At 37.7% G+C, this 20,515-nt stretch overlaps 1 protein-coding gene across 11 annotated transcripts in view; it reads left to right on the forward strand.

Annotated features, from left to right (window-relative positions):
• The first annotated feature begins 3,254 nt into the window (after window positions 1-3,254).
• The window catches only part of mef2d (myocyte enhancer factor 2d), a 55,687-nt gene continuing 38,426 nt past the window's right edge, over window positions 3,255-20,515 (forward strand). The window contains exon 1 of one of the 11 annotated variants that reach the window (XM_053232282.1): window positions 3,255-3,495. The gene's annotated coding sequence lies outside the window, so the exon portion shown is untranslated. Of the gene's footprint in view, window positions 3,496-16,808; window positions 19,028-20,515 lie in introns of those variants that run through there. The other 10 variants (XM_053232307.1, XM_034303334.2, XM_053232296.1 and 7 more) reach the window with 10 other exon arrangements.

The following is a 20,515-nucleotide window of genomic DNA, read 5'->3' on the forward strand; positions in this document are numbered from 1 at the left end:
TGTTCAGCACGGCCTCTTATTGAATTCCATCCGCGCTCTTGATTGCCGTACTTATAGACGCTGTTTGTGAGGGTTTAGATGATGAAAGTAGGATGGTTTGTTGGCTTTGTTTCCATAGATACAGCATGTTGCTAGGCAGCAGACAGGAAGCCAAGCAAGGCAGAGCAGCGGGTCACTGCGGAAAGGAGACTCTGCACCCACACACACCTTTCATCCTTTCATCCCGACTAATACACTCAGGAAAAAGAGAGTCAGAGAGAGAAAAGAGGTGAAGCACCATTAAATCGGTGTAAGAATATCTATAATGGAAAATATTTTCAAAAATCACCCATCAAAGGCAGAGGGGTAGGGATGACGGGACAGAGAGCAAAAGAGAACTGTTATAATACAGCTTGTATAAAGAAAGACAATCAAGGAGGTAATGTAGAATTTGACCCATTTCCATTCTCAGAGGAGCAGATCTGGATCGGATGTTCTAGCACACAAGGGTGTCAGGCTGGAGGCTCATGGTAGCCCATCATGCCGTGATCACAAAAACTGAAATGTGGATCAGATTAAAAGCAAAATCAAAGAAGTGGCTTCAACAAATCTCTGACCCATGTAGAATATCCTAACACACATGGAAAAAGTTTTATTTCATTGTGGACAGCTAGTACTTCATATGAATGTGTTTATGCTTATGGGATTTAAAGTCAAGCAAATCAGCATGTGAATTAACTTTAGCTTGTTTTGCAAGAATTTGGGATTTTGTTCGCAGTGTGATTCAGTAATTCAATTTTCTTGGGCACATCCTTATCAGGCAACACAGTAGAGCAACTCACAGCTCCAGGGTCCCCAGTTTGATCCTGAGCTCTGGTTACTGTCTACGTGGAGTTTTGCGTGCTCTACCATGTCTGCGTGGGATTCCTCCAAGTTCTCCAGTTTCCTCCTACCTCCCAGAAACATGCATATAGGTGGATTGGCTATGCTAAATTGCCCCTAGGTGTGCAAATGAGTGTGCATGGTGGATAAGCTCCAGATCGGCCGTGACATAAATTGGTTACTGAAGATGACTGAAATGAATGACATCCTTATCATGGTGAATTGTGCTGCAGACATCACCAAACATTATCTAGTAAGTCTGATTAGACATACATACCACATTTTCATCTTTCTCAAATAAATTACTTTCTATGTCAAGCTCTTCCAGTTTGCCCTTCTAAAACTGAAGCCTGATCTTTATTACCATTAATATCTTATACTCAATGCACTTTAATGTTTCATGTTTATTTTCATTAAAGGGGTCTTTCCACAGCCGAATGTTGCACAGCACATTGCTTGCTTGTAGGAAATGTGTGATCTGAGGAAGGGCAACAGGGAGCTCATCTGATTGTATTGATTCTCTTCCACAAAACCCCTAGTGCATAAGCTCCTTACATAAAGAGTAAAACAGAAAGCAATCTCTCTCTCTCTCTCGCTCTCTCTCTCTCTCTCTCTGTGTGGCACAACCTGCATTTTTTCCCAACTCCCTGATTACCCCCCCATTTCATTTTCTTTGTCTCTGTAATGTATTTATTACTTAGGCTGATATTGTTCATCACTATTTAACTTGTTTAACTGTATGTTTACTCTAGGACTATAACTGTTTATGTTGTGTATGTTTTGTAGTAAAACAGATTCATTACTTGATGTGCTTTCAGTATGTGGTTTGAGCCAAAGCTATGCATTCATAGATATAATGGAGCATTTTCTTTATAGAGTACTTGGGGGAAAAGAGTAAAGTAAAAGTAAAGTTCGTGAACAAAGCCCATTGCAACAACACAAACTGAGCACTTAAAAACAATTAATACAGGAAATGTTCTAGAAAAAATCAAGAATAAATGAGATCACATGCAACCAAGAAAGGAAGAGGGAAGGAATAATAGAAAACATGTGTTGTCAGAATAAAATGCAGTCATGTGTTTTAGGCCGAGAACAAAATCTCCCAAACAAGTTTGCTAAATCTAACTTCTAAATTCAAGAAGTGTGAAAATCATTGAGCTTTTAATGAGAATGTGGAGGGATGAAAGGAAAGCAGAGTTAAACAGAGGAGTGTTTTCAATAAGAAATGAAGTAAGAAAAAAGAGACAAAATAGGAGGGGCTTTGGGAAGAATGCTCAATGTGAGTCTATGGAAAAAAAAGTTGTTAGAAGGGATGAAGATACGCAAGTATGCAAGTCAACTATCTTTCTGAAAAGCACAAGCAGGAATGAGAAATTTTAGAGGGGTTTGGAGTTAAAGTTGAATAATAGCATAATAATACTGTAACAACAGCATGAAGAAAGAAAGAAAGAAAGAAAGAAAGACAACAGCAAGTTGGCATTGTTAAACCAGTTTGTTATTAAGGGTTTTTCATGTTACTATGACTTTAAAAGCCACTTCAGTGACGTCTTAGCTCCGGCTGTGACGTAGATAAAATATGGCGCAAATTAAATCGCATAACTTGTGCTGTAGGCTGGTCTATAACCTCTAGCCTATTTCTCTTCGCGTCATTAAACAACAATAGCTTTCAGAAAAGTTGCCAGTCTGGTTAGAACCGCTTAAATAACTGTCTGATCTGCACTCGCCTAAATGTAGGCAACTCTCGCATTGTGATATTTTTTTTTTCGACCGCATCACTACCCTTTGCTCTGTAAACACTGTATCCTACCGCCGAGCTAGGACAGTGCTTACGTCATTAGTTTCCCGTCATTTGTGTACTAACAACATATTGTACACACATAGAACAACAAGTATTACATATTTCTCTCTCTCTCTCTCTAATATATATATATATATATATATATATATATATATATATATACATATATATATATATATAAACGTTATCATGAACTTCTTTAATAATAATAATAATAATAATAATAATAATAATAATAATAATGCTTTGGATAGTTTATTTGAAATCTGGTGCCATTGCATTTTATTTCGTGGATGTTCAGATTTGTACAAAACAGAAATGATATCATGTATCAGAAATGATATATAAGAAATCACAATAATCTGTAAACAAAAACATTAAACTGCTGGAATTTTGTGGTTTGGTCTTCCTTTTAACATCTAGAGGCGGATGAATACAGTCAGCTAATGCTCGAGCTTGATTTCTGAAGTCCTTCCTATTTCACCTTAACCCTCGCCTACCGATTTTGCTTTTGTAAGTAAAAGCGCCGTTTCGCGTGATGTGATTGGCTAAGCTCTGTTAAAGCCCGCCTCCTATTGGCCACCAACATGTCTATCATAAAGCAATGCCAGTCATGGTAGATAGGACACCTTGTACACTATATCATTTGGCTGAGCAAGCTAGCTAAACAATTACTTGGGAACCCAAAGGGGGAAGGCTGTAGAAGTTGATGCTGACATTGATGTTTACTCTTTTCCAATGACCATTTTGATGTTCGTTGTACATGTTACGAGGGTATCCAGCCCGTAGGAAGTCTCGTCATTACCGTACAGATGTGGATACAGTAGCTACTCTGGGTAAGTGACTCCAGCTAGTCTGTCAGTTGTAGCTAGCTAGGTGTATAGCTAACGTTAGGTTAGCTCGCTTCCTTCTCTGGCTCTGTTTACGTTTTGAAAATAATATTTGTTTGTCCTTGGATAGTTAATGTTTAACAGAGTGAGAGCACACGTTAGCAGCGAATGCGTCTGCTCTCACTGCAGATAATTTCTGTACTGTCGGAATGAAAATCCGTCCAAAATGGAGGACTAGCTGTGGCTAACGCAGTTCGCTCAAGCCTGTATCGGCATCACTTTGCTTTCTTTTATGATTGTGCTTAAGTGATCGGAGTCACAAGCGACAGCCGATTCCCCCGGAAAACGCAGCGTTGGTAGATGAATAATTGGAAATAAATTGATGGCACACTCCGTACTGAGCAGCTGAAGCTAAGCCGTGTTGTCTTTTCTTTTCTTGTGCGCAACAGTGGCGACAGTCCAATGTCAGATTTGCTCTTGCCTCTACAGAGCTGTCAGTGCGAGATGCAGATTCCCCCCTGTAGCTCTGCACTATTGAACTCATTCACTCATTTCTCACCCTAACCACCTTTTACATTTAGTAGCTCCAGATAGGAGCGGAAACGCTGGTGTTTTAACCGATTGCTCGAAAGGTTGTGAATTTCTCACTGTGTATTGAGCTTGTGTTGAGCTTGATCAGGACACCTTTTTTATTTATTTTTTTTTAAATCAAAAATCCACACCGAAAGTTGTGTGTTGCCCACGCAGTGCTGAGACACCAACATACTCTCTTGGTGTTATGCAACATCTGTGTGTGTTTTTGGCCTTTTTCGAGTACTTAAAAGATCATCCTGGGTGCAGCTCTTACCAAGGCTTATTTCATACATTAATGTCTGTAATAAGTGTTCAATATATGAGAGCCTTCTCTTTGTCTATAATTGCCTTTCTGGTAAAATGACTTTATTGTGATCCTCTCACCCACCTTATGAAAGCTCTGACTTGTTCGAGGTGCCAATATTGACATAACCTTAACCCACATGTTTTGTGTTGTGGTTTGTGAAAAGGCACTGTTTGGATTAAATGGCCTCAATTTTCCAGCTCTGGTCACCGAAACCAAAGCGCTGTGCTATGCAGGTTGTGCACGTCGTGATTCGCAGCAGGATGCCACATGGAGGGGACACACTCCATCACTTACTGGCACCCACCTGAGCTGCTGGAGAGTGAGCTGTGAATCAGACTCGGATTCAGCATGTTCGTCTGCAGTGCTGCATAACGTTGTGCAATTGTTCCAAAAGTTCAACAATTATGACACAGCATTATAGCGTGTGGACCTGTTGTGGAAGCGTGATGTTGATGATCATAACATCAGTAAGATGACGCACTGAAATGTCTCACTACTTCGGTTTATAATTTTGCAGGAATTAGTTTGCACTTCACAGACCCTAAGCTGTGAATGGTGGCATGTGGCCTTGGCATGAATCAGGGTTCATCCAGATGTCTTCTAAAGGCACAAGTTATTTTTTCCAAGGTTTCAAATGAAAAATTAAATAACATAGGAAGAAGAGAATTTTAGGATTTCCTTGTATGCGTCATGGACCCACTGAGACGCCAAATATGACAGTAATATTATGAGTTAGCCACGTCATGCCATTATAGAGTGTTACAGCCTGTTCTGATTAGAGCAAGAGCTGAACAAACAGAAAACATGCTGAACGTTCTGTTAGAATGACCAAACCGACATTTTTAACTTGTACCAAATAACCTGCAAATACATTATTAACACTTTTCAGCAGTGCAATAGTACAGCATTCACACTGATGGTGTAATATTTGCTAACTAGCTAGCACTTAATAGAAAAAAAAAAAAAAAAAAGTTGTTTTAAATGCAGAAATTCAAGCTTTGACCTATAAAAGTTGTTCATGTTTTGCCAAAACATAAATGAATCATGCTAAAGGACAGAACAAATATCCTTATTACCTCAAGCTTAATCTGAAGAGTGTTTCTGTTCATGCGATCCCACTTTCTGCTCAAGCCTGGAGCGCACTGATTGATGACGTAAGCAGAACGCAGTAAATTTCTATCGTTACAGGATCTTCCTTGTATAATCTGGCTGAGAGAACATGTTATTGTCTGCTCTAAAATTCAGCTAAAATTTTATTGGGATCATCTCATACAAGTAACAGACAAGTAGTAATCTTTAAAGACTGCTATAATCACACAGTCTAACACCAGCTTTAGTTTTCATTTTATTATGTAGTCTAATCATGTAATGGCACTTTCAACTAGTTTTAGCGCTGTCAACAACATACAGAATAAATGTACAGAATATTTTATGCCTTTCATAACTGAATAATCCACACAACTCTTAATATTTGGGGCAGATAGGCATAAATTGTTTTGGTGTCATTAGGAGGCTCATCTTTCAATTGACAAAATGTGTGTTTTTTTCTGGTTTTTGGGAGTGATTTCTAAGACCAGATGACAGTTATTATAAAGAAGGAAAAAAGATCATACTGTGAGACCTCTCACTTGATAGAAGTAATAACACGATCAAAACTCCTGAATTAAAAGCACCCCCTCTTTATGCACATTAAATGTGCATTAGGTAAGATCAGTCAATTTTGTTTTTTCAAAATTAGGTCTGTAACAGTTAAGTAGGTGGCGTCCACATATAAAAAATTTTTTTTTTCTCCCTGAGCACCAAACCCCAAACATGTTCGTGAAGCTGTGCCTCCAGGATCCACAGCGGCATGTAGGGTGAAGTGTCTATAAAATGACTGACAAGAGCCACATCCAAACAAAAACAAGCGTTCCGGACCGGAAGTCAGTTTTCCAAAGGGATTTCTCAGCCTCTTAATACAAATGTGTTGAGGCTGCAAGTTCAACATTAATTTAACATTAATTTAAATTGCTAGATTAAATTAATCACAATTGATATATTTTCCATATTGTTTGTACAAGTAAGAAATTAAAAAAAAGACTACTGCACCTTTAATACATACGGATACACACATTTAATACATAAATGAACACACTCTCACTCAAATCTGCACACACTGGAGTGAAAGATTCCAGTCCTGTAGTGTGTATTAATTTTCACCAAAACCATATAATATATATTGAGCTTAAATGGTTTATATGAGGGGAAAAAGTCTAATTAAAGTTGGAACAAGTGCTGGAACACTTTCTGAGTTTCACTTTCTAAAAACTGTACAAATCCTGAGGCATCATGCCAGAGTGCTTGATTTACCAAAACATCAGTGATTTACTGCTGATAAAAAATTGGCAAACAGCTGATGTTAGTGCTGTTTCACTTATCAGCAGTGCTTTAATCACATAATTTCTTATCCTGACTGGGATTTATACAGGCATGTTGGATCCAGATCTGGCTGCTGGCGTACTTCCACTTTTGCTCTTTTACACGTGTGTTAAATTTTAGTAAAGAATTTTTGGCCAGGCTTTTTCCACATCACGTTCAAAGTGAACACATTAACAGCTCATCGACATGCAGACGTGTGTGACTCTCTGTTCACTTTTGCTAATTTGTTTATGCACATCAGATGCTTATTTCTTACAATGTGTGCTTTTTACCAGTTTGATGGAAATGGATAAAATAGCTGTAAAGCATTATAAGATATGACCAATATTATTGGATTTACTTTGAAATCTAAAACAGAAAGGCAGCATCACTACAGTACTTTGCCATATGGCATTATGTTTAATCTACTAACTATCCAGTACCCATGTCAGGTGGATATCCAACAAACGACAATGAAATGAATGTAAATAATCCAAAAAACTTCTAATTTTCACTTCCTGTTATACTTACAGTGTATTTACAATTTTTACAAATTACACCATTACAGCAGGCTCTGAGCGATTTCAGCTGGTGCCGATATGTTTAAGACGTCAGTCATGTTTCAGTTGGTTTCAAGGTTCCTCCCCTTTGAGAGGTCTACCAATCGTTATAAGGAGAAGCAGTGCGTCCAGGCGGGACAAACAAAGAGCATGCTGTTCAATAAACATTGAGATGTTGTTTTTCTGTGCGAAACCCAACCGCCCACACTCCATTCACTCCCAGAGATGCAAAGCTTAGGACTTAAAATGACATGTTACAAGCCTGTTGTCCAGTGTACTTGAATTTCCTGTAGACATGCAGACTTCTCTGAGTGTCTATTAGTGCTGTGTCAGGGGCTTCAGAGGAGAGGAGATTTTCACACAGACTGCGCTGTCCACTGAAAACGTTTTGAGTTAAATGAACGAACAGCAAAATGATTGCTGTGAGATAGTTGACTATTTGGTTCGGTAAAATATTGCAATAAAATTGATGAACATTGTACACTTTGGTAAACATTTCATTGCCACATTTTATTAAAATTTGAGAGGAAGCCGGGCTTCCTGTGTAGTCTTAAAGCAATCGCATGTGCTAGACAAGTTACCACAGTTCATTTACATCTAGCCTTAGTATAATTTTGATGACACATTGAAGATAAACACAAACTGACTAGCTCATCACACTTACTTGCCATTTTTTTTTCTATGTTCTAACTGAACATTAAAAGGTGATCCCTTTTTTATCAGCAGCAAAAGATTGTATACTGGTTCACCTTCAACAGGGTTTTTGAAATTGGCCTCAGATTTACTGGCTCATTGCCATCTGCTGAACAGAAGCTCGGTGTAGCAGTTTAACCCTGCTTTGCCTCGTTCTTTCTACTTCAGAACGGCCTCAATGCCAGTATTATCTGAGCTGCTGGTGGATTATAGCTGCTGCTCCTCAGCGAGAGCAGAAGCTTTCTTACTGTTTCTGTCCTCTAGCAAGCTTTTAATTGAGCCATCATGAGCTGATCCTGCAGATAAACATCAGTTAAGCTAATGAGCAGAGTGTACCGTGGTGACTAGGTACACTTCCCTGTCGGAGAGGATGATGGTTATGAAGATACCAAAACATAGGTTGAGATTTTTTGGCATGAAATCAAGGTGACTAATATTATGTGGTTTTATCTACTCATCTCTGGTTTTGTGTTGAAGTAGAACAGGAGAGTGATAATGTTTCTGTAAAATTAACATGGCTGCGCACAGCATCAGAATTAAACAAAGCACCTTTTCCTTTATGCTGTATATACAAAGTATTTGCTTTAAATCAATCAACATACAGACATATTTGCTTATTAAATTTATAACATTGACTATACACATTGCTGTCTGAGGAGGAAACATCACTCACCACAGTTACACATCACTCATCACAGTTAGCTGGCTAGTTTGTTGCAAAAGATGAACATGGAGCTGGCCGTGTTTTGTGTTTTTTGAATGTCGAATAATCACTCTTTACAACCGACACAGACTGACCCAAACTGGACAGTTGAAGACTGGAAAAGGACCAGGTGATTTTTTTTTTCTTCTAACCTTCAGCTGTTTAGTTTCTGTGAGTCTGTGCCCATGATAGCCTCAGATTCCTGTTCTTGGCTGACAGGAGTGGAACCTGATGTGGTCTTCTGCTGTTGTAGCCCATCCACCTCAAGGTTTGATGTTTTTGCATGCCGGGATGCTTTTCTGCTCACCACGGTTGTGATTATTTGAGTTACTATAACCTTCCTGGCAGCTCGAACCAATCTGGCCATTTTCCTCTGACCTCTCAACAAGGCGACAAGGCCTTTCCACCCACAGAACTAACTCAGAACTCACTGACTTAAGTTTTTTGTTTTTCGCACCATTCTGGGTAAACTCCAGAGACTGCTGAGTGTTAAATTCCCCAGAGATGAGCAGTTTATGAAATACTCAAACCAGCCCAACTGGTACCAACAACCATGCCACTTTTTCTTCATTCTGATGTTTGATGTGAACATTAACTAAAGCTTTTGACCTGTATCAGTGTGATTTTTTTTATTTTTTTTGCATTGCGCTGCTGCCACATGATTGGCTGATTAGATAACTGCACAAATTTACAGGTGTTCCTATTAAAGTGGATGTAGAACATGATAAAAAAAATCAATGCATTAAGCCATGGCCTTAGCAAAAGTTTATTAAGCTGGTAAGAAAACCTGTTTGGAAAACTGACTTTTGGTCTGGAGTGCTTGTTTGTTTTTGGATGCACCTCCTGTCAGTCATTTTTTGGACACTATAGTTTATCTATATATTTATATAGGCAACTTAAGATCCTGGGGTGGAGGTTTGTGAACATGGGCGGGAGTGGAGGAGTGAGCTCAAGGAGTTAAAAAAAAAAAAATCATTCAAATGTCAAATCCACCTAACTAGAGATCTAGTCGGGGGCGGGGGGGATATTTCTATTTCCTTTTCCTTGTTTCCCTTGAAAGTTTTTTTAAAGCTGTTGCGGTATTGTAAATAAAACAACATCAGCAAGTTTACTGTATATTTCTGATATTCATGGTGGTTTTAGAAAAACTGGATTTTTTTTAGAGTGCACTAAGGTCATGTGGGTCTCACTTCCACAAGTACCTACATGTAGCTTTTAACAAGAAAAAGTGGCATCAGCTTGTGGAAAATATTGATTTAACCAAAGCACAGGAAATATCAATTTATTTATGAACGTAACAATCAATTAGTCTTCTTTCAATACCTCCTCATAAAAGACTTGTCTGAAGTTGATTATTATCTGGCATTATCATAAATATTTATACCAGAAGGGTACAAAGTGCAAATCATACATCATTATACAATCATCCAAGTGATGATGACAAACACAAACTGGCATCAGTATAAATACTCTGCTTTAAGATTTGATGTATCTCTAAACCTCATCCTCTCCTCTCCTAAATTTAAAACCACTACTCCCTCAGCTCTTTGGCTTTACCATGTGTTATAGCCCTAAGAACTTGCATAAAGCTCTATATGAGTAATGTGTAGTTCTCTATGAATAGATTATTAGATGAACATGTTATTTTAGGAACCTGCTGAAACACCAAATGCATCATTAAATTGCCTTGCAGCAAGTTAGCACTTGCGTGATTGAGTACTTCATTACTGAGCACAGTAATAACATTATGGAGTGCAAACATATGGTTAAAGTTTTTCTTCCTGGCATATGTACTTTAAACTTAGTAATTAAATGTAAATGTATTTTAATTAAGAACAACATTTCTTCAAAAGCCTTTCTGGGTAAAGTGGTTCTGAGTATTGAAGTATTCTTTACAAATGATGTTTATGGAGTTTCTGTAAATTTTTTAAAATAGGTTTTCAATTCTCGTTTCTTTGTCTTCAGCTGTAATGTTCTCTTTTACTAGAGTAAAGCTGTGCCTTGTTGATCATGCAATACAATAGCAATTTACAAGAATTTTTTTTTTTTAATTGTCATTATTTACAGTGATGTTTACCATGTTACCACAGCTAGACTATTAGAGAACCACAATTGGGTTTGTTCCTATTTTTCCTTCCTTAGAGTTTTTCACTATTTGTGAAAAGATCTACCAGATTTTTGGAAAACTCAGAAGCCAGAGCAGCTAAGATGAAATCACAATGTATTATGATATTAGAATTTCAGTACATAAAATTAATTATTCATAATGTTTTACTCCCTTACTCCTATCTGAAATACATTTTTTGGAAATTGAAAATGTTTTATAAAAATACACCCCACCTCCACCTTCAGCTAATGCGTGATTAGAGGCTAGTTGAGACATAACTTCTGCTCCCTACATGTCTCTAATGTACAGGCTGAGGCTTCATTTAAGTGTTATTTAGTAATAAATATTTCTTGCACTAACTTAGATTAAAAATCCATGCGTATGTTCATCTAACAAAACAAAGATAGAAATTCTTTTTTGTGCTTTAATATACCTTGCTTTAGTATTACTTTTAATATTTACCTGTGAGTCAATGGTAATTCTGAGACATTTGTATTTTTTGTATTTGTCCATGAGGGTGCCATTTCTATATTGTGGTGTGTCTCTTTCCGTAATCTTTTACCGTTTCCTTAGTTTTGCTTATATTTGATAGAAATGAGTTTGACATTAATTGTAAAATGAGTCAATTTCCTGTTAGGATCTCCATCATCCTTCAGAGCCATGAGGGAATGGATGTTATGGTGGCTGACAGGATTATTTGAATAAGGGTAAAAAGCAACAGTGATAACACACAACCCGAGCGCTGGCTTGAGGAAGATTGGCTTGGGTTTGTGTTTGCAATGTTGGCGTCTCTCAGCAAGATCCAATGAACTCGTTAGACTTCTAGGGCTCATCAGTGGTTCCAGACTTACATTCCTCAAACTTGTAACTTCATACCTTTCTTATTAGTTTCATTGTAGTTACTATACATAATGGTTACTATACGTTATAGTATAGTAACTACATAATAATATAATAATGCATGACTTTAAGAGGCTGTAGCGTCTGACATTCATACCTGATAGCGCTTTTCATAATAGATCTCAATTAACTGCTTTAAATGCTGATGAAAAACTGGCAAAGATTTTACACACACATAGCAGTAGGTAGTCTCTGTTATATTTTTATTAAACAAGGTTGCTGTTGCATCATCGCTCCTTTTTTTCAACCCGTATGCAAATTGACAAGAGTCTGTAGCACTGCCAGTCTATTTCTCATTGTTGACATGATGAACTTTAATATGGTCAGTGTTATGTGGCAATAGGAATGACAGTGCTGTCAGTATTCACAGTAAACATGAACCTTTGTGTTAAATTTTGACAAACAGATTGAGGACCTGTATCTGCACAATTTCATTGATTTTCACTTTCATTTCAAATATATCTTGACCTCAAATCACACACAGTTAAGCTATATACTTCTGCAATATATATTACATAAATACATTGTAGAATTAAGTATGAGGTTTGTGCAGACATGTTTATCAGATATAAAGCAAATATGAAGTGATACCGAAGTGATGGCACCCCGGTTTAGAAAACAGTGGATCTATGGACAGATAAAATGCTGTTATAGGATTTAAATGAGCTATTGTAAGAAAAAAAAATATATTACTATAGCTCAGCTTTGCATTGCAGTAATGCTCCAAATGGCAAATTTATATGGATTTAAATAAGAAAAAAAAAATATATATATATATATATATATATATATATATATATATATATATATATATATATATATATATATATATATATATATAATTTTGCTAGGAATACATTCAGCATATTTGGTCTCCATTATGGCACCACTATCAGACTACTGATGTGGAGGTGGGGTTGTAGGGATACAGCTTACGGATATGCCTTGTGCTTATTTGTAATATTTGAATATCTGTAATTAAATTTTCTTCCTGGTCGGTGGTGTGCATGTTTATATTTGACAGATGTAATATAGAGAAATAAATATTAAGCTCACATTAAAAACTTTATCGAATTTCAGCTCAGTATTTCAGTCTGTAATTGTACTGTATCAGCGCACACTGGTGTTGAATAAACTTCAAACTTTGTGAAAGTTTGAACTGCCCCTACAGTATGTTTAGAAGTGAAAATCACTTTGATTATTAGGCACTGAATGTTTGTATTAATCTGTCAGTACAGATATTTGTGTGTTATGTTTAGTAAAACAGTGACAACACAGACATGGGTGCGCCACATGAGAACAGTGCCTGGTGCGGTATTCGAATGCTGGTGCCTCGAACGCTTTATCAGATATTGCAATGCCCACAACTACTGCACCTTCCTGTCATGTTTCTTGGCCTTACTGTCTTTGTACTGGCTTCGTATAACAAGTAGATGCATTCAATAAAATGTGTTATTTTTAGATATTAGTTGTTGCTTTAAGTGATGTACTCTATTTTTAACACAAAAACATTAATCAACATCAATCAGCATTTTTTTGTTGATTGTTTAATCTTCAAATTATATTATACTTGCTACAGCTATCTGACCTGTAGCTTGCATAACACTCAAAAAAAAAAAAAAAAAGATTAATCCATAATCCTTAAAGTTTCTTCAGTTTGTCCTCCAGTAGAATTCGCTGTTTACTTTATCAGAGAGGGATCCAAGTGAAGCTCCTTTTGAAAGCTAAGAACCCATAACTGTCTAGGTTCCATATGTTGAATGTTCGGGACTGGACTATTTGAAAAATTACTGGACTTATGCCTGTTAAACAATGTTGCCAAACTTCTGTAGTAATTCTTATCATGGGAAAAGCACTCTGTATAAAAATCACAGAGATTGGAGTGTATTCATGATAAACATATGGTCTTCAGACTGACTGTTTTGCCTTTTATTATAACTGCTTGTTGTAGTCGTGTTTGATCATTAGTACATCACAGGCTCAAAAGTCCTTGTGCTAGAAACTCAATAATATCTTGCTAACAAATGTCTGACAAATAAAATACCAACTATATTTTATTGCTCTGTGTTTTAAACAAAGCCAGTCCTTGGTTTCGGGTTGGTTTTGGCATGATTCTCGTAGAGTATCTATACTGAAGAAAAAGCACAAAACCTCTTTTTCTGTAAGATATACCAGAATATTTACCACCATGTCCATTAAAGGTATAATACAGTGTAATCTTTCCAGATGTGGTAATGTACAGTTCATAAAAATGACTGAACTGATGAATTTGGATTGTATTAAAATCTCAGAGATACACTGGTCATAGTATTACTCTACTTCCCCATGTAAAATTACTCCAGTCTGAAAAGGGCTATATACTAGATTTAAAAAAAAAAAAACAGTGCACTTTTTTAAGACATGAGGAGGGACAATATGTTTAAAAAAAGGCTTACAGTTGAGATTCATATCAGACTAAAATCATGACTGCAGTAATAATTTTATTACTCCACCACCCCATTAAAAGCATCATGATGTTTGAATTATAATCTGTTTCTATATTCCCAGTTTTAGCTAATAATTGGCCCAGACATAAGTATAAGAATGGAGAACGTTGGAATGCCCGTCTTACCAGACTAACCTGTCGGCTTTTGGAAATTTGCTTTTGGTGTTAAATTTTGTGGTGCAGTTCTCACGTAGTGTACACCCAGAGTCTCACATTGAGATATCCTACATCCTACATTCTTTTGAAGTGAAGGACAACGCATGAGAAGTTGAGACATGGAGATGATCAGACAGACAGCGCCACTGTTGCTTGGGGCTTTGGGGACTGCCAGAGCAAGACACGCCACTTCTGATGGAGGTGAGCGCGACTGACGGGGTTACAGTGGCATGAGAGCAGGGGCTGGCCATCTCTCATGCACAGCTGAAACAGCAAGTGCTCTGGCCAAGAGCTGAAACACTACACCCTCCTCCCCCTCTTTCTCTCACTCTATCATTCTCACTCCTTTGATCTAAGACCCTTCTAATTTTTTTTCTCTTTCCTGTGTCTCTCCACCTGCTCCCTACATGCCCATTATGGGGTATCAGACACGTACTGTACTGTTAATTTCGCTTTCTCTTTCTCTCACTCTTTTCTCTTTTCTGTTATTTAGCTGTATGACTGCAGTAAATGGCCATCTGTGCAAACTCTCTAGCACAATGTAGTGAGGCTCGTGCCTGGCCTCTTCTCATTGCTTGTTATGCAGGCAATATAGAGAGCTGGGACATTTGCCAGGATCAGAGGAGGGAGGGAAGAAAAATCCCCTTTTTTCTTTCCAGAGTGACACACTTTGCTTGTTTTTGTACGTGGGTAGTTGTGCGTTTATGCATGCTTGAGTTTGTTCATGGGTGTTTGTGGCCCTAAAGCAGTCTGAACATGAAAAACGATGAATGTTAAGAGACAAGCAGTCAGATTTCAGTACAGGGCATGGGTCATATTTTGATTTGTACAGTCACCAGATGGTTTTCTCTTGAATTGATGCTGCTTGTCTTTATCGACTGAACTGCTTGCATAACTCCTCAGAGCACGTAACTAAATGTGGACAGAGGAAACTTTTTTTCTTACAGTGCACATTCATTTGTTTTTATGTTTGACAGGAGATATGAGAACATCCTGTAGATTAATTTTTTTCTCAGATCACTTGTGAGGCACAAACAGGTGCATGGTTTTGTGTGTGTGTGTGTGTGTGTGTGTGTGTGTGTGTGCACATATGTAACTGTGTAGGTATGCCATTCTAAGGGTATTGCTGAGGAGTGTAGTGTGTAGGCTTGCGGTTTTAGGGGGTGTCCTGCTGGCTTATGTCCTTTTTTGGAATATAAAGAGTTAAAGAGACTCGGCTCTCACCCACCTGTAGACTGTCAGCTGCTGGGGGCCTGTTAAAACGTCAGCTGTTTCTGAGAAGATGGGTGTGTGTGCCTGTGTGTGTATGAAGGGGCAGTATGGAGTGGTAAGAAGGTAATGGTGAAAGAGGCTCCTTTGCTTGTGTGTGGGCCACTTCCCAACAACTCAAAACCAATAAAATGTGTTTATTTAACACTAAAAAACAGTCGGTAATGCACACCATAACAGCTGGCGGCCTGGAGGTCAGCTAACTTCTACAGAACCTTTAGCTCAATCTCAGTGACTAGGTCATTCCCTGTAAACTGGTGACAGCTCTCTCTGTTTTACACAGATTTTTTTTTTCTTTTTATTAAGCCAATGTAAATTTGTTAGAAACAAAGCTGAAATTGGTCAGAACAAAATTTTTACCTGGAAAAGAGCTTATCTTTGTAAATATACAATGACAGCATTTGTGCAGTATAGTGGGTTTTTTTGTTTGTTTTTTGTTTTTTTAAATACACCACACATTTCGCTTTGCATACAGGCTGGAAATTTCGGTCCCGCTTTCAGAGCAAATAGAGAACTGAAAGTCCTATCAGTCCACTGCTTAGAATATCTTGCTAGCAGGCTAACTCATGTTGCTTAGAGACAACTGACAGTCTACAAACACAAATATGACTGTTACTCAAACCAGTTAAAAAAGAAGTGCTAGCTGCTAAACATGCTTAAAGATTTAAAGTCCTAGGGAACATAGTGTAACACTAGTGTAACACTAAAATATATAAAACTAAACTTTAGTTGATCTGAGTGCAGTCAAAGTGTAATCCTAATATTCTAATGAGCATGCTTGATTGACATTCCTCTGCCCGAGACCGCCAGCCTCCTACGCCACTCAGTGATGCAAGTGGGGAGAATTGCGATTGTTCATCTCTACATGTATGAATCTCCTGTCACAGCAGCCTATGTTTGCTCAGGTTGCCTATTTTCATAACAGCAGTGTGGGAAAGACAGTGACGGAATCAGACAAAACCCCAAGATTAGGTCTACTCAATTAGCAGTGAAAAATTATACATAATTATCCATACTTTATAAACATGTATTATGTACTAATAAGACCAAAATTAACCTAATTCTGAAGAAATCCCAGGTTTCTCTGAAGCATTACTTTTTTTTTTTTTTCGAGCAGAGGTTATCTGCTCTGTCTTTTATAGGCCACTTATTTCCAGTGTGACACTGGAGTCAAATCTTGCCAAAAATGGCAAATTAGGAGACAGCATGTCATGCTGCTTTTCCGAATGAGATTTCTTTTTCAAAATGAGCATAATGTTGATTATTCTGAGGGCTGTTTTGTGTGAAAGTGAATGAGCTCATTTTCGCGATAGATTCATTGATATATTCATATTTCTCAGACAAGACGGGACTAGTGCAACGCTGTAACTGAAATATAAATGTTAACCCTAAAGGCATGAATTTTCCTTATCCTTCTAGGTCTTGCCATTTTTCCCCATGATATTTTCATAGCCACAAAAGCATGAGAGCAAAGCGCTCATCCTTGGTAAGCCTTGCTTCTCTACAGGCGTGCTGTGCCATACCGGCCTGTGTACAACCAACATGTTGCCCGGAAGAGAAGCAAAGGCAATCACACACACAGATCCCCTTATTAGGCTCGGCGCCAGCACTGTGTGCAAAACATTGAGCACTTCACTTATCAGAAGAGAGAGAGAGGGAGAGAGAGAGGAAATGGGAGCAGACTCATTATCAGTGATGTTTGTTATGCTAGTTATTGTGACTTCAGAGTTTTGTCTCACAGCTGTTGTGTTTTAGACCTCTCTTGTATATTTATTCCCACCACTGGCAAATTGCCAACTCGATATATAGTGAGAGAGGCCCTCCCCCTTTTTATAGAATTTAACTATGTAAGTTACGAGTTATACAAGAATTGTTCCTCTGACAGTGTTCTGTTCACCTAACCCTTTCTCATGTTTTGTGCCCAGTAGAAAATGTTCTCTTTTGAAAATGCAGTGACCCAACTATTAAACAAAGCTCATGGCCTCTGAATTCCCATACCCCCAAAGCCTGTAGAGACTGCAAGGTCAGAGAAGGTCAAAGCTTGTGTGTCTCTCTTTGGGAAGCATTTGTGCACAGTACATGCACTTCAGCTCCACATAGTTATACTACGTGCCGCCTAGTATGTGAAAGTTCTCTTCCAGGGTTCACAACAGTTAAAGATAAAAGCCTAAACTATATACATGGATACGAACAGTGCAGACAGAGATATGATGGTACCTCCCTTACTGCTGTTTATTCCGCAGTGGTGTTGAATTCTTGAATCTGATTATTCAAAAGGTGTTGATTAATTTTCTATAACAGCACAGCTCTGGCAGGAGTCCCAGCTACAATTCAAATCATAGGTTTTTATCAACGTGCTCTTTCTAATACGTTATCTTTTCTATAGTAACAGCTCATTTAAAGAGACTTTTATGTTGGAAGATCTACATAATCTAAGGCTAACAGATGGATAAGAAATGTGTTTTTTAACAAAGAAAAACATAATTGTTGATATGGTGAGCTGTTTGTTTAACATTTATGGAAGGAGTCCAGTAAGTTTTCTGTCATTTGAAAGTCTTCAGGACAGAGCAGTTCACGCTTTCTTCAGTCACATAACAAGCTGCATTTTTTGGTCTTATTAACTTTAAGAGAGAAAAAAGAGAGGCTGGTGAATGAATGACCAGTTATAACGGTTATAATATAAGTGATAACAGGAACTAACTGCTTACCATATTTCCCAATATGAAATGCAACTATTAACGGTTAAAAATCATGACATCATTCGTCAATAAATTAAAACATTGTAATTGTTGGCAAGACTCACAAGTAAGTGGAATAAAACTGCTGTTATTGGAAAATAAACACTTTGGTGTGATAACAGTGAACATTGTAATTGTAAAGCAGTGGCTATATTTCAGAGGCTTTTGAAATACAGTCAATTTAACACTAGTAGATGTGGTGTTAAAGCCCCTAATGTGTGAGGGGGAGCTGGAACAAAAGGTGAGAAGGCAGCTGCATCTGGTGTGGCTACACCACACCACACACACACATATATGTGCAAACCTATAGGCCAGGGAAATGAAGATCTGACTAACAGCTTTACTGCAAACCCCACAGTAACACCCAGCCTCCCTCTCGGACACTGATGAATTGGAGGCAGTTGCTGAAGGCATATAAGGACAGAGGGTGAGGGGAGGGTGGGCTGAGTGAGAGGAGAGCTGATCGAGGTCCCACCATTACAGGGTCACTGCTGGACGAGTCACTTCTGTCAGACAGGCGCAGCACACAGGACACGCCATACTCTATTTCTATAAGGATATTGGTCATGAGTGAACACGTGGAACTGTAACCATCAGAGAAGGTTTGTGCATCAGAAACAAGGATAACCTCCAAACAAACTTTTTTCAATGTACGTAACTTACGGAATTTAACAGTGTTGCTTGAAGTTTAGGCCTCAGGGCTTGTGGTTTGCTAATGTGTCATTTTTCATGTGGTTTGCCTTTATCGGTTCAAAAGCTAATTTCCTTCCGGCTATCTCACTGATCTTATGATTTTTTTTGTTTTTTTTTTTGAAAACCTAGCAAAGAATGGATTTCTCTCAGCAGTCATCTTTGTAGTTGATGGATTGATTAATTTTAGTGATAAATTTTAGTGATAAATTTTAGTGATGTAAGTTTTTAAGTAATTTAAGGGAAGTTTTAGTGAGTGCAGAAATAGAAACAGTTTCACTGTCATATCTCTGGGTCCTGGTGTGTAGACTGCTACAGCTATGCCCTTCTCACCTAATGAATTTTGGATTTCTTAATCTCTAGTGATTTTTCTTCTAGGTCATGGTGATAAAATTGTGTTATACAAAACTAGAAAAGTGCTATTTTAAATCAGGAATGTTAATAAATGTACCGAAAACTGTAAGAGAATACGGAAGGTGTAAGCTCAGAGTAGTTTGGACCAGCCGCCTTACTCAGTGTAGCCTATTGTGTCACAGCTGTTGGCCTGCAAATCAATGGATAATAGCAAAAGGAGACGTTTTTGATTGACATCCCAGGTGGAATAGGGTGTAAGCTATGTTAGATGCTAAACAGCACGTGGTGTATAGTGGAACTTTGTGTACAGTTGTTCCTGAGGCCCACATTCTCTGTAGACAGTGTCATTTACTTCACTATTGACTTGTGTGTATTTACTCTACTAAGCTTGCTAAGAAGAGGATGTCTGCATTTATTAGCCTCATAGAGGTTCGATGGTGTTGAGTATAACAACTCATTCCCTCACACACACCCAACACAAGAGATGTTAGGTAAAATTCTCCCTGTTACTTCTCTCTATTACTTCTAAATAAAGAGCGATGTTACTGCTAGCCAGTGGTTATCTGTTTGTTATCTATGAAGTATGAGAATTTAGCAGTTAACACTAATTCAATTCGGCTTACTACTTAAGTACTGGAATATTACTGGCTTACTTACTTTGAATATTTCAGTATTTATTTTATCTTCAGAGTTGTGCTTTACATTTTAAACTGTAGAACTCCAAGAAAAAAAAACAAGATTAGGGTGAAGCTTCTCAATTCTTCATTGTCAGGATTTCATTTTGTTAAATTTGTAATTTCTTATTTGTCATTTGTTGTTACTGAAACATAGATAGAATTATTAGAGAAATACATTACTCTACAAAATAGTCAGTAGATAGTCAATAGTTAGCTGCAAACTGTATGTTTTAATGCACTGCTTTCTTGAAAAAAATTGCTCTTTGGCTAGTTGATTATCCATTGAGACATTACCAGCCGTAAAATATACGATATCATACATCTACATGATGATCTTTTTTGGGCCTGTCAGACCAGTATACACAGCCTTACGTGCGTATAACCAGCTTTTCATGCGTATTAAGATTACTCATGCTG

The sequence above is a fragment of the Pangasianodon hypophthalmus genome, chromosome 1 (assembly GCF_027358585.1).
Source record: "Pangasianodon hypophthalmus isolate fPanHyp1 chromosome 1, fPanHyp1.pri, whole genome shotgun sequence".
Lineage (NCBI taxonomy): Eukaryota > Metazoa > Chordata > Actinopteri > Siluriformes > Pangasiidae > Pangasianodon > Pangasianodon hypophthalmus.